Source organism: Lissotriton helveticus, chromosome 7 (genome assembly GCF_964261635.1).
Source record: "Lissotriton helveticus chromosome 7, aLisHel1.1, whole genome shotgun sequence".
Classification (NCBI taxonomy): domain Eukaryota; kingdom Metazoa; phylum Chordata; class Amphibia; order Caudata; family Salamandridae; genus Lissotriton; species Lissotriton helveticus.
The window spans coordinates 1,576,225,029-1,576,239,476 of record NC_136068.1 but is presented as its reverse complement, the minus strand read 5'-3'; the positions used below and the strand labels follow the sequence as shown (position 1 = coordinate 1,576,239,476).

Below are 14,448 nucleotides of genomic sequence, written 5' to 3'. Positions count from 1 at the left end.
GAAGTTGGTGGTAATTTGTGATTCTTTAAGGCAATTTAAGATGCCTACTAGCATAGCATTTAGGGAATCGCAAATTGCGATTATCTAAATCCATGCCAGTAGGTATTTGCCTTCCTACATTGCACACAGCTGAATTGCAATCGCAGTTTTTGCTTGCTAGATCAGGCCCGTGGAGTGCTGCAGCACCTCCTAACCATCTTGAAGTTTCGAAGTGAATAAGCAATACAGATGACTTTAAATGTTGTTTTTATCTTGTCACAGTTGCTTGCAGCATGTTTTTAGACAGAAGTCAAATTTCAGGCTATGTCTTATGACAAACTGCTCCTTATTCTTTTAACATGGAGAATTACGTTTCTTCCTCTGACTGCAGAGTTAGAGGATTTTGTAAAGTGAACTAAGTGACAATCTGCTGGTGTGGATGTAAAAGCTGTAGGATGTCATTTTTTTCGAACACTACAAAATGTGAATACCTATAAATTATATGTAGAAATATTTCAAAGTATAACAGAAGTTAGGAAAGCACAAATGAATCACTTTCTGTAATTCTGAAGTATGATATAAACAAATATTTTAACATCATCATTTGTGCCCTTTATAGTTTTACCAGTAAAACTTTTCAATGGAAAATATGTGTCTGTAAATGACAATGCGCTACCACACCAAGCTATAGTAATATATCTATAACTGTGTCCTACAAAATGCATCACCAGCTATATACTACACCCTCGCCACTCTCCTTCTGAATGGTAGTGGCTCATTTGCTACACTTGTGCTTTGTCTGATGCTGATTTTTTTCAAAATCCATATGAATTCCCTAATGTAACATCGATGGCAGCAACTTCACTCTGAAAACTGTTCCAGCACCCCTACTCAAGTGTCTGCTCTGGAATAAAGTTGTCTCTGTGCCTCGATGGCCATTCAAAATGTGATGCCCACAAATATGCATGATAGCAGGCAACAATATCGAAACTGAAAGGAAAGTGCCGGCACAGCATAATAAATGCACAACAAATCAACTTTACTCACTGTAGCTCCAAATTCAAGTCTTCTGTGCAGACAGCAGATGGAAATAAAAGTTAGGGACTGACGTTCATAAACCTCAATTATATTTTAAATAGAAAAAAATGGAGGCGAGGAGGGCGATTTTAAAGGCTGGTTCAGGAAGCGGCCCTTTGATTTTTGAGGCGAATATTCGGCTTCCGCTCACTGCTTCCCTCTCGTCCTGCGCCGTGAGCCTCTGGGACTTCGGTGGTAAGGACGACGGTATTTATACCTCAACCGCCAATAACTACGGGCATAATTTCTATCATTATCTGAAGAGGAAGCAAAGGGGGAGTGAGATGTGTAAAAAGCTTTTTTTCATTTTTTTTTTCTGATTAGGTGGATGGTTTTTTTTAGACAGGAAAATGAGTTGATAGCTGTAATTATGTATAATTGACTTCTGCATTATAGCAGCCTCTCAGGATGAAGGCTCATTCTCCTTGTAATCTGCTCATCCCCACTCCTCCCACTCTCTGTAGGCCTTTGTTTGGTTTTGTTTGAATTTATTGGTATTACGCAGATTTCCCATCATGGAATGTAGTCGTTTCGCAGAAGTTCTTACGGGAAGTGCCTTTGGTAGGCAGAGGCGGAATATGAAACGCGAGATGACCAGTGTTACGCAGAACCTGGACTCCTGGAATATGTTTTGTGTCTCTGTTGTCTCTTTCCCTATCAGATGTTTGCTGGAGCTGGGCTGTGCTTGGTCCATAGCTAGCCAGTGGGAGAACAGCGCAGTGGCGTAGCTAGACCTCTGGTAGCACGTGGTAACAGCGGGTGGGGGAGTCCGCCACCCCCAAAACCCATGCCACCAGGGGTGGACCGCCCCCCACCCCATACCTCTTGGCTACGCCACTGGACCAGCGTAAAGAAAATTTGGGCAAATACCTGGTTGGATGGTGCCTCCAAAAGGTTTGTAGGTCTGATGAAGGGTTTGTTATGTGGCATACAACATCTAAGCAAAAAAAATAATATTCTTTAGATAAATTAACATGCCTTTTAGATACCTAAAGGCTTTTGATTGCATGTATTATTTAGGGATAGATATAAAGGGCAAACCTGACTAGGGAGCAAGGGAACCACTAAGGGTAGCATATCAGAGAGTTCACTGACTATATTTACCATTGAAAACACTCAACTGACTACTATGTATCACTGTGTGACAAGCAAGAGCATGAAAGATGGAACATACGGCAAGGCAGTGCTAAGCATATGAAGCACATTCAGAATATGACTCATATGATCTGACAATTACTGGGAAACTATAGTCCATTGGAGAAACATTCTAGTCTAAGAGCAATCAAGGGAAAGAAAATGAAGCCCTTTGCCGCCTATTCAGATATCTACAGCTGATTTCCTACAGGAATGGTAGGCCATTTCTTAACAAATCCTCTGCATCTCATCATCTACCTGGCGAAAGGTTTTAGGAAGATAGAAAACGGCGTTAATTCGGGAAGCACCCTTATATTTAGAACTAGATAATCTCACATCTGGCTACCTAGCCAGCACGGTACATCCCACTTAGAGCCACTTTCCAATGGTCCCTTTGTACGACAGTCCATAGCATGCTGTTTCAGTCTACGCCTCGTGCAAAAACTCGTCAGCTCTCGACTAACTCCCTAGACGGTTAAATGACGTTACAACGCATACTTTTACAACACATACCTTTACAATGCATTTTTTACAACACAACATCCATTACAACGCATTCCATTACAACGCATGCCATTACAAAGAATTTTTAAAAACTACCTTTACAACGCATTCAATTACAACGCATACTACCTTTACAACGCATAACATTACAACGCATAACATTACATTGCATGTATGGTAAGTATTGGATAGTGTAGGGGTAAAAATTACTATTCTAACTCCAGGGGGTGCAACAGTAAGGTAAGTGTTGGATAGTGTAGGGCTAAACATTACTATTCTAACTCCAGGGGGTGCAACAGTAGGGTAAGTGTTGGATGGTAATGGTATGCATTGTAATGGTATGCGTTGTAATGACTGCGTTGTAATGACATGCGTTGTAATGGTATGAGTTGTAGTGTCACGCGTTGTAATGGCATGCGATGTAATGGATGTTGCGTTGTAAAAGTTTCGTTGTAATGGTAGTGCATTGTAAAAGTTGTGTTGTAAAGGTTGTTTCCCTCCCTAGACTGTCCCACAAAGGTTGTCACTCATGCCTGTCTGCAAGTCTAAGAATGCGTTCGTGTGCATTGACTCAAACCCAAGACACAAGTAAACCTTGTAGCTGCGACAGCTCCCATTTCCACCTAATAACTAATGTTCCTGCATTCGGTTGCTTAGCAAAGTTTGTGTGTGTCCTTCTCTACTCATATACCAACTGGAACGTGGGGGCAAGGTACTCCCAAAATCTGTAAAGTGATTCTCTGAAGCTTATGAGGCAAACACGCATGGTATAATGATCAAGGGGTGCTACCAATAGAAAAAGTACTACTACTACATATGGAGCCCTCAGTAAAATTCAGTGCCTATATGCAATTCTGCAGCAGCATTGTTTTCTGCAGATTTATGGATTTGAATTTACTGCATAATCCATTATCTGCTGCACAGATTTCAACAAAAAAATTGTTTCTAGCTCAAACAGATGGAAGGTTACTAAAATTGCAGCAACATGTATTGTAGCGCATTGCAAGGGTCCGTGCAAAGGTTGACTGATACATTTTCAGTTGCTTATTACTGTATTTGGATGTACTAATGAGGTGAAACATTTGCTCAGATAGCATTAACATGTGTATCAAGCATCTCCTTCATACAGACGCTTCAGTAAGAGTCAAGCTGGTGGACCTGGTTTCTGTGCGTCTCCTAGTCAGCACGGGCACCTCACAAGGTTGTCCCCTCTCTGCCCTCCTATTTTCATTAGAAATTGATCCCATGGCAGTCTGGGCCCGTCTTTGCTGAGGGAGTGGGGTATTCCGTTACAATACACAATTCATACCATCCCGCTGTATGTGGATGATGCCTTATTCTACCTTAAAGATTTGGTGGGGTGTCACTTTGGTATCGCCCATTTCCCGACAGAGTTTAGGACGAACAGTCTTTTATACCACTTCGCCAATCTTTCGGTGTTCCTTCCCAGGAGGTGTTTCCATGATCTGGATATGCTGCTTGGAGAACTTTTTTGGCGTAACTCTTGCTGCTCTATCAAACTGTAATTTCCACCCGATCGAGATGTTTCTGGGGCTCACTACTTCCAATACTATTTTTTAGCAGACAACTCCAATGGCTGAGCTGTTGTGTGGATGCCAGCTTTTGTCGAGGAAACAAGCGTTACGAAACCTCCCCTCAACCATGCTACAGTCCTGGGGCTATCCACCCAGGGCGTTTGCCGCAGTAGTAGTCTTTCCCATCTTTTGCAGGTAGCACTGATATGCCTGAAAAGAATTCTGAATATTTCTAAAGGCCTTCTTCCCTATTCACCTGCAATGTCTCTGCTGGATCTTCCCAAGCAGACGGAGCACTTGAACAGCAGGAACTACAATTCTGAAACCAAGCCGGGTTCCCCATTATGAAAAATCTGCTTCAAGATGGCCATTTCCTTCCATTTCCGGCTCTTGTGGACTAGTTTTATCTTCATGAGGGTCAGCTTGTAATTTATGTTTTTTTTATGCAAGCCCTCCGAACGACCCAGGATGTGGTAGTCTCTGAGCCTACTACCCATACTCTCAAGCATACCCTGCACACTGTGGGGAGTGGTTAAAGTGATCATGAGTTGGTTGGTTAGGGCGTTTAGTAACTCATACTCAGTATTCGTTGCAGGGCACCAGAGACACCTGGGAGATTTCGTAGAGTCTTCCAAAACAAAGAGTGGGAGAAAGCACTATAATATCCTCAGAACGTTTCTCGCACTATCTGATTAAAATATTAAAATTTTACCAACTACACATATCCTATCTTTCTCCCCTTAAATACAAATTTTCCTGGCACTTTGGACTCCTGTGCTTGATTTAGCCCCCAGCAGAGGACCTAAAGCACATGCTCTGGGCCTGTCCTGGTCTTCAACAGTATTGGGACATGGTGTCACAGAGTCCGAAGACTGTTACAGGTTTGCCATGGGAGGGTTCCTGGGAGGCTGGTGACTTGAGACTTTATAAACGACCAAAGAAAGCTAAAACAGCCGCCTGCTTCCTCGAACATGCCCTAATCCTTGTAAATATGTCCATTACAATGCACTAGAAAAGCCTGGTCTGCCCCCTCCGGTGGAGACTGGCATCCCTCCCTGAGATAATGGGCAGGGGTGAAAACTCTGGCCCTCCAAAAAGGAAGCTAAATGTAATGAGCTGCTGCAGAACCAGCTTCAGGGCAGTGCAACTGGTGCAGCCGCACTGTGCGCTGACCAGGGGAGCGGGCACTGACCTCAGGAAGGGGTGCTGTGTTTAGCAATAAATTATGATTTAAAAACGCCTGCAGCAGAATTCCTTGTGCGTTCAGTTTTCAGACAGAATTAAAAATATCAAGGTAACTCTTGTGATTAATGTTTCTGCTAGAGATCAGAGTTTTGTCTAGTGGCAGTTTTCACTTGCCATAAAGTAGCGCAGAGGGTTATCATGCCTGCTGCAAAGAACTCTTACTGTGCAGATCACAGATCTATATTTTATATGGATAGTTGAGTGGATGACTACTTTTGTCAAAGAGATCCTTTTATTACCGCAGTTCATAAGATACAACTCTGACTGTACGACCTGTCATCAAAGAGCTGCATGCAAACTGCATAAAATAGGTTAGGACGTTCTGTTTGTAGCCCCAGTCTTTCATGATCTATGCTTAATGTTGCTGAAAGGGTTGGTTTGGTTAAATATACCTTCTTATCAGGGCCGGACTGGGAACCGAAATCGGCCCTGGCAAAGTGCTCAGCCGGCCCCCCTCTACCCTGGGGGTGCGACCGCACTCTTTGCCAGGGCCGATTTTCGTCCGATTTTGTTACAGGGTCGTTTTTGCAGCTATGCTGCAAAAAACGGCCCTGTAACAAAAACGGCCCCCTGGGGCCCAAAACCGGCCCCCACTCATGCGGCCGACCGGGGGATTGCCTGGTGCCTGCAACGGCCAGTCCGGGCCTGCTTCTTATTAGTAAAGCCAGACTTTACCAGTGCTTTTAAACAAATGAAATGTATGTGAGAGAGTGCCTATGGAGGGATGATAGACACTTTTACCCGGTGGTCGTGAGCGAATCTGGGGAGATGGTCATGGGGGGAGGCGGGGTGCCAAAAATGATTGTCGCACCGGGCGTCAAGAGCTCTAAAGCCGGTCCTGATTCTGCTGTCAAGGCAGCCTGACTCACACAATGAGAGCGACTTATCGTCTTTAGTTCATCATCCCTCCACGGAATAGGTTTTCTCTTCTTGCCCTTTAACTCCCAACAATTTCTCTAGAATCTAGCAATATGCTGGCAGACAAACTCTGGACCTGATGCTCCAGCTCCCTTGTGGCCCAACCCTTCCTCCTGGGGTCCTCATATCCTACACAGTAAAGCTCTTGTGCCGAGATCTCCCTTCCCCCACCCAACTGATGACTATTTCATCAAATGCATCCACTACTCCTGATTCACATATCCTACAAAGCTCCTTTTTTTGTACTTGTTTTACTCTGCTTTACTAGACCCCTGTCAATATGACCCTTTGGATGTAAGCGTACATTCTGACTCCCACTCTATGTGGTACATAGGTTTTCGATGGCATCCATCAACTGTTCTATCTTGTTCAACTTTGTCCTTACTTACTCACAAATGGTTGTTGGGCATTCCTCAATTTGGTCATCCATGTACGTTTCAATGTATTACTTATGTTGTACCTGATCATTGTTAAAAACTAATAAAAATTGATTGAAAAAAAGAAAACGTGTAACAAGCAATGGCAAACCCATTAGGCCGTGCCTTAGAGAACTATTGGCTCTGCCAACGTCTTTTCTTCATCTGTACCACATCAAATCAAGAAGGAAAGATTTTTGTTTTATGGATAAAAAATAAACACAATGATGTGGCTGCTTGCCTATTTGTAGGCTTGTGCATGCTTTAAACAAGCATGCTCGCCTACAATATGACACAGCTGGCGGAGGGGTCATTGTGCTTTTTTCTTTAAATAACAATGGGGTCTGACAGCAATGTGTATGGGGCAATATGGAGAAGAACTGGGGGACAAAGAAACATACAAATGAGAGCAGCATGGGTTGGGGCACAGACGTTCACGGGCAAGAGAGGGCATCACAAGAGTGGGTGGGGTCAGAACCACACGGCTGAGAGAGCGATGCAGGGGGACACAACAACTCACAGGTGAGAGATGGGGTGGAGAACAAAAGCACACAGATAAAGGACAACAAGAAAGAGTGGTAGGGAAATGAAGATCATGAGGGAGACTACTTGTGAACACATGCACTCTCATGCTTCAACAAAAATAAATAAACATTGCTTAATGCATTAGTTTCACCTATGTGATTAATAATAGGCTGTTTTTTGTTGTAAATTGTAGCTGGCTGAATAGTTGTACAATCTAAGTTACAGAGAGTCTGTTAAAAACAATGTTATGAGTTTAGAGGAGTTCTGACAACTTTTGGGTCCGGTGCCACTGCACCTCCTGCATCATTCAAATCATGCCCCTCGTGTCATAAAGACAACTGCATTTGTGACTGCCTGTTTAGTGGTAAAATATAGCAATATTGGGTGTTTAGAGGAGTTGTGACAACTTTTGGCCCAGTACCACTGCACCTGCAGCACCATTTAAATCATGGCCCTAGTACCTGCTAGATTACTGCACTTGTGACTGTCTGTTTAGTAGTAAAATATAGCATTATTAGGTGTTTAGTGGGGTCCCTATAACTTTTGGCTCTGGTGCCACTGCACCTGCTGCACCATTTACATCAAGCTCCTTTTAAGTGCAAGATAACTGCAATTGTGACTTCCTGTTAAGTTGTAAAATATAGCAATATTAAATGTTTAAAGGAGTTCTGACAACGTTTGGACCCACTGCGTCTGCTGCACCATTCAAATAATGATCCTGTTGTCTGCAAGATAACAGCACTTGTGACTGCCTGTTTAGTAGAAAAATATAGCAATATTTGGTGTTTAGTGGAGCTATGATAACTGTTGGCCCCGTTGCCACTGCACCTGCTGCACCATTTAAATCAAGCGCCTATTAACAGCAAGGTAACTGCAATTGTGACTGCCTGTATAGTAGTAAAATATAGCAATATTGGGTGTTTAGAGGAGTTCTAACAACTTTTCGGGCTGGTGCCACTGCACCTCCTGCACCATTCAAATCATGGCCCTCGTGTCATCAAGACAATTGCATTTGTGACTGCCTGTTTAGTGGTAAAATATAGCAATACTGGGCGTTTAGAGGAGTTGTGACAACTTTTGGCCCGGTGCCACTGCACCTGCAGCACCATTTAAATCATGGCCCTAGTACCTGCTAGATTACTGCACTTGTGACTGTCTGTTTAGTAGTAAAATATAGCAATATTAGGTGTTTAGTGGGGTCCCTAGAACTTTTGGCTCTGGTGCCACTGCACCTGCTGCACCATATAAATCAAGCTCCTTTTAACTGCAAGATAACTGCAATTGTGACTTCCTGTTAAGTTGTAAAATATAGCAATATTAGATGTTTAAAGGAGTTCTGACAACTTTTGGACCCACTGCCACTGCGTCTGCTGCACCATTCAAATAATGATCCTGTTGTCTGCAAGATAACAGCACTTGTGACTGCCTGTTTAGTAGAAAGATATAGCAATATTTGGTATTTAGTGGAGCTATGATAACTTTTGGCCCCGTTGCCACTGAACCTGCTGCACCATTTAAATCAAGCGCCTATTAACAGCAAGGTAACTGCAATTGTGACTGCCTGTATAGTAGTAAAATATAGCAATATTAGGTGTTTTGAGGAATTCTGACAACTTTTCGGGCCGGTGCAACTGCATCTCCTGCACCATTCAAATCATGACCCTGTTGTCTACAAGGTAATTGCACTTGTGACTGCCTGTTTAGTTGTAAAATATAGCACTAATTGGTGTTTAGTAGGGTCCCAAAACTTATGGTTCCGGCGTCACTGCACCTGCTGCACTATTGAGATCATAACCCTAGTGCTGGCTAGATAAGTGCACTTGTGACTGCCTGTTTATTTGTAAAATATAGCAATTTTAGGTGTTTAGTGGGGTGCTTAGAGCTTTTGGTCCTGGTGTCACTGTATCTGCTGCGCCATTGAAATCATGACCCTGTTGTCTGCAAGGTAACTGCACTTCTGGCTGCCTGTTCAGTTTTAAATGTTAGCAATAATCTGGGTTTATTGGGGTCCCAGGAGCTTTTGGCGCCACTGCACCTTCTGCACCATTCAAACAAGTCCCTTTACACTGCAAGGTAACTGCAATTGTGTCTGCCTGTGTAATAGTCAAATATACCAATATTATGTGTTTAGAGGAGTTCTGACAAAATTTGAGACCGGTGCTTCGGTACCTGGTGCACCATTTAAATCATGATCCTGTTGTCTGCAAGGTAACTGCACTTGTGACTGCTTGTTTAGTAGTGAAATATAGCATAGCTCTAGTATATTAACCTAATTTTTAACACACAATGTTTATTACAACATTTAGAAAATCTATCTGATAATGCCTACAAAGTGCAAAGAAAGGTACTGAGGCACGAATACGAAATGTCACAAATGTTCTAAGGCTAAAGCATATACTTTAACCCCTTTGCTGTGGTGGCAATTCCGCCACAGCGCTAGGGGGCAGGGGGGGCCGCGCGGCGCTACCATGCTCGTGACGGAACCGCTCCGTCATGAGCCTCGGGCGCGCTGTGCTTGTAACGGAGCGGTTCCGTCACGGCCCCACCCGCTCAATAGAACGTGCTGCACAGGCGGGAAATCAGCGCCGCGCAGGCGCGCCGAGTGGGCCGTGACGGAACCGCTCCGTCACCAGCACAGCGCGACCGAGGCTGGTGACGGAGCGGTTCCGTCACCAGCATGGGAGGGGTTAAACAACTAAGTATTAAAAAGCAAGCATTCCATCATACTGTTAGAAGCTGCCTACCTTTTACGTGGGAATAGATCTTATCTTGACAGTGAACGGGTCTTAAACAGTGTAAACAGCTTCAGTAGAAGTATCGTGAATGCATGCAGTCAGGGGAAGTTTAAAAAAAGTTCCACACAAAAGCGAATGAACACAGTAATTCTGCTTTGGGAACTGATAAGGACCCCATTTTAAGATATATAAATACAAGAGATTTCACAAGCACAGCGCAAGAACTGTGAATGCAAAACCTAAAAGTAGCTTCCAAAACATGAGCAGTGGAAGGAACAAGGCCAAAGAGGCCAAAGATAAGAAGAGAAAGTGAAGACAGCACACAGTGACAAAAATTAGGCAAGAAAACAAGAGTGATGACGAAGTCAACTAATGATAAGCAATGGATGGGTTCCAAATCCACTGCAAATAAACAAAATGTCTCACAAATGGCAGCATATGTGCAGTCTCAGGTAAAACCTAAAAAAAAGCATGCAGAACACGGAAAGCTCAAGACCCCGACCAAGCGACCATGGCTGATTAAAGCCATCGAGCAGTTGTATGTTACTATGTACAAAAATCCAGATGCTAAGAAAGCAACTGCATCAGCCCTTGATTCAAAAGCCACATAACACACTGCAATGAGGCCATGACGCTTTTGTTTAACTGATTTAATCTGTGTTTCGCTCCCAGTCGCCTTTTACATTGCTTCAGCCTGTGAACTCCCGAGATAAGTTTACCATTATACCATCTTTACACTTGACAGCTGCATTATTTAACATTTTCTCGTACATTAACGACATTTATTTAAGGTGAATGACATACAATGTTTTAATCTATTGTATGACATTTTAATTGAAGCAATAGGTAAATCAATAAATAAAATAAAAAATAAAAATGACTGTTAGTCGTGTTATAATCATCCTTTTTAACTGAGATTGATTTAATGTTTCTTATCATCAACTGCGGTTTTCGCCAAAAACTAAAGTCTGCTAAAATCCTGACTTACCTATTCACAACATAGGAGGTGGATTATGCTGATACGACCACAGGATCGTATCAGCAAGGTTATCGCTGTTTTCCATGGAACATCGCTGAGACTTCCAAACTAAGTCTCCGGGGGGTCTGAATCAAGAGGAGGAATTCTCAGTCCACCTCAAAGAATAGTGTTTGTCATGTGCTAATGTTCCTCATGATTCTCCATTCCTTGTGTAACTTGTTTTCAGGTCTGTGCCCTTGTTTTTCATTAATTTGTAACATGCATTAACGTAACTTTATGACAGGTTACTTTTATCCTGTTTTTAATTCTTGTTCTTTCTATTTCTGTTCTTTTTCCAGGAGGAAAGGAAGGGGCCCAAGTCACCAACACTCACTTGTCAAGGGCGTCCTTCCCTTTCTTTTCTTCTTCTCCATGAGCACCAGGACGTTCCTGCACTCACCATAACCACTTATTCGTCATGGGTAACAATGCGTGTTGTGGACTTGTGTTTTTGTTGATATTTATCACAGAATACCGTTCCCTTTGTTTATTTCTGTCACCATGCCTCATTCACTGTGGCTTCAGTGACATCTCGGGCTCAACACAGTAATGTCAGGCACTTGCCAACACTGTCGTACTTAGACTCTTGTCCAGTGTATGTGGCCCCTCTCTGGGATTAGATCCCAAGTTGACACTTTGGGCTTCACTTGTGTCACTTTTTGCATAGCCTGATTTGAATCAAATCCCGCTATTGCAGTAGTCTTGCAAGTTATTTGAACATAACCGTACTGCGCAACCTCCGATACACTCATGCCGGATGTGTCGTGTACTCCAGGGTCGTCGGGTCTACGCTCTTGGTGATCATGTGATCTTCCTGGCGGATTCACAACACTAGGAACTCATGAATTGGTGTGTCCACTGCGTTAATTTCTATTTTAGAATCAATTGCAGTACATCACGATTATTGTGTACAAGTGGTTTCTTGTTTTTCAATTGGATACTATTTGTGTATTAATTTTCTTGCTGATTGTTTTACATGATGCAGTAAGTTTCAGTGTATGTGACAATCCATGAGCTGTGACAGTATTTGGAGGAACGATGTACTTACGTTATAACTTTTTGTCCAGCACGATGAAACAAGTCTCATTTCTTTGTTCACTAACCCGTGCCATATTTATTTGGTGTTTACAACATTCACGTGATCAAGCTATTTCTTTGGCGAAATGCATTGTGAATTAAACAACAGCGACACCATTCGAGTTGTTGTTCCTACTTTCCTGAGAGCGCGTTGATCTGTGGGAATTTGGGACATTAATTTGCCGGTTGACTCCGCCGGCGTGCGCGCCACTCTTCGAGGGTCCAGAAGGAGGTTGAAATGCACGAGCCGTAATAAATTTTGTTTTGGAAATACCACATTGGAGTGCGGACTCTTACTTGCATCATTGCGAGAATGTGTTTGAGATTTAAAGGGGTCCTGGACCCCCTGCCCGTGCTCCGACCCCGTAGAGTGGGTGAAGTCGGGTGATTTGTAGGACTACAGTGACACATGTGAAAATAAAAAAAATATATATATATATACACATATATATATATATATATATATATATATATATATATATATATATATATATATATATATATATATATATATATATATATATATATATAGAGAGAGAGAGAGAGAGAGAGAGAGAAATTGTGAGAAATTGGGTAGTCGGTTGACTGGGGTGTGAGTCCTGGTCAAGCAACTGCCATGAACCCTTGCAGGGTGAGAACAAAATGTGCCTAAATTATTCTGTGCTTAGCCCTGGGTAGCTTGGCACAAAAAGCAGTCAGGCTTAACTTAGAGGCAATATGTTAAATATTTATGCAGCACACAAACACTAATATCGTGAAGAAATATCCCAAGCCAATTTAGAAATATAGAGTCATTTTAATCAATTATTTGACACAAAAATGACAAAAATCCAATCAATAGAACTGGAGATGTGAATTTTTAAAGTTTGTAGTGAAAACAAGCACCTAAAAGATCAAAGCACCAACCACAGATAATTAGTCAAGCTATACTGGTCAGTCGAGAAAAATATGGTTGACTGCAATGGTGCACAGTTCGGATAAAAGAAGATGTATATTGTGTCCGGTCAGTGCGTACCTTCGGACTTAGATGAAATTCTGTGAAAAAGTGTTTCAGAAGGTAAAGTTCAGCAGGGCATGGTTGTAGGAGGTATTTGAATAGAGAGTGTCATTGTCGGATCACCTTGGGTCAAAGGTGTGGTGAAGATTTTTACATTCGAACTTAGTCGCTGAAATGGAAGTCGGAAATCTCCATCAGGTCAAGAGCTGTAGCCAAAGACAGTTCCACGAGATCGAATACCCCTTTGGCAAAGGACTGCTGAAAAAGGATTTGGTGCTGCGGAAAAGAATGTAGCGAGAGAAGCCGCAAAGTCATTCCAACTGTGTTGCACCACAGGTAAGCAGGTAGGTCCCAGTCTCCTCCTGGTTCTCAGAGCACTTGTGGGCCAACATTTATCTAAGTCCTCAGTTTTGGTGTTTGGCCATCTAGGCACCTTTAGAGCCACAACCAAGCATCCAGGACTGGTGGGACACCTTTTGTGGGTTCAGGGCTCACTAAGGCTGGGTCTAGGTGTGGGTTCAAGATGGTGGGAGCCTTTTTATGTCCCTGTGGCTCTGAACAGGAGGCCAGCAAACTAGCCCTTGGAGTAACTCTGGTAGTGCTGTGTGACGGGGAACAGCAGAGCTGGCCTTTGAGGGTTCGAGACTGGCTCCAGGCAGCACAGCTGTCTTTCCAGGTACAGCAGGAGTCTGTCAGAGTGCACAGCAGTTCACAGCAGCAGACAGTCATCTGAGAGTCCTTCTGCAGGTCCAATACTAAACTGAAGGTTGGGTCTGAAGGTCCTATTTTTATACCGTGGTGCACTTCTGGAAGGTGGGAGAAGCTTCTGGAATGGTTATTTGAAGTGCATGGAATTTTCTGACTGCCCTGGCTCGAAGCTCGCTGTAGTAACACTGCAGGGTTGTTAGGTCCATTGTGTGACGGCGTAGCACAGGTTATTCAGTTGTAAGTGGGGCTGTGATCAGGTCCGCATTCCCATCCTGCCTGAAGATGACCAATTGAGGAACACCTAATTCCTCTATCGTGTAACTGTCTAGGAGGAACTCACAAAGTTTAAGTGTCAGCTACAGCTATCATATGACCCAAGACAGGTTGCAGGTACAAAAGGCAGGAAATGCCAACTTTCAAAATCGTAGTGAAAATTCAACTTTATCATTAAAGCGTGTTTATCATTTCAATTTCATAGGTACCAAATATGACCTGCTCTCAATTGGAAATTAAGCTTAGTAAGTGTAATAGGGAATCCCCAATGTTATCTTATAGGAGGGGCAAGCCTTTCAGTAGTGAA

The 14,448-nt window shown here is 43.0% G+C and overlaps 1 protein-coding gene across 2 annotated transcripts in view; it reads right to left on the bottom strand.

The window, feature by feature from the left end:
• The window catches only part of LOC144767548 (galanin peptides-like), a 129,658-nt gene that overhangs the window by 89,956 nt on the left and 25,254 nt on the right, over positions 1-14,448 (bottom strand). Inside the window, exon 1 of one of the 2 annotated variants that reach the window (XM_078650964.1) lies at positions 1,027-1,439. The exons of the other annotated variant lie outside the window; for it this stretch is intronic. The gene's annotated coding sequence lies outside the window, so the exon portion shown is untranslated. Of the gene's footprint in view, positions 1-1,026; positions 1,440-14,448 lie in introns of those variants that run through there. 2 annotated transcript variants of the gene reach the window in all.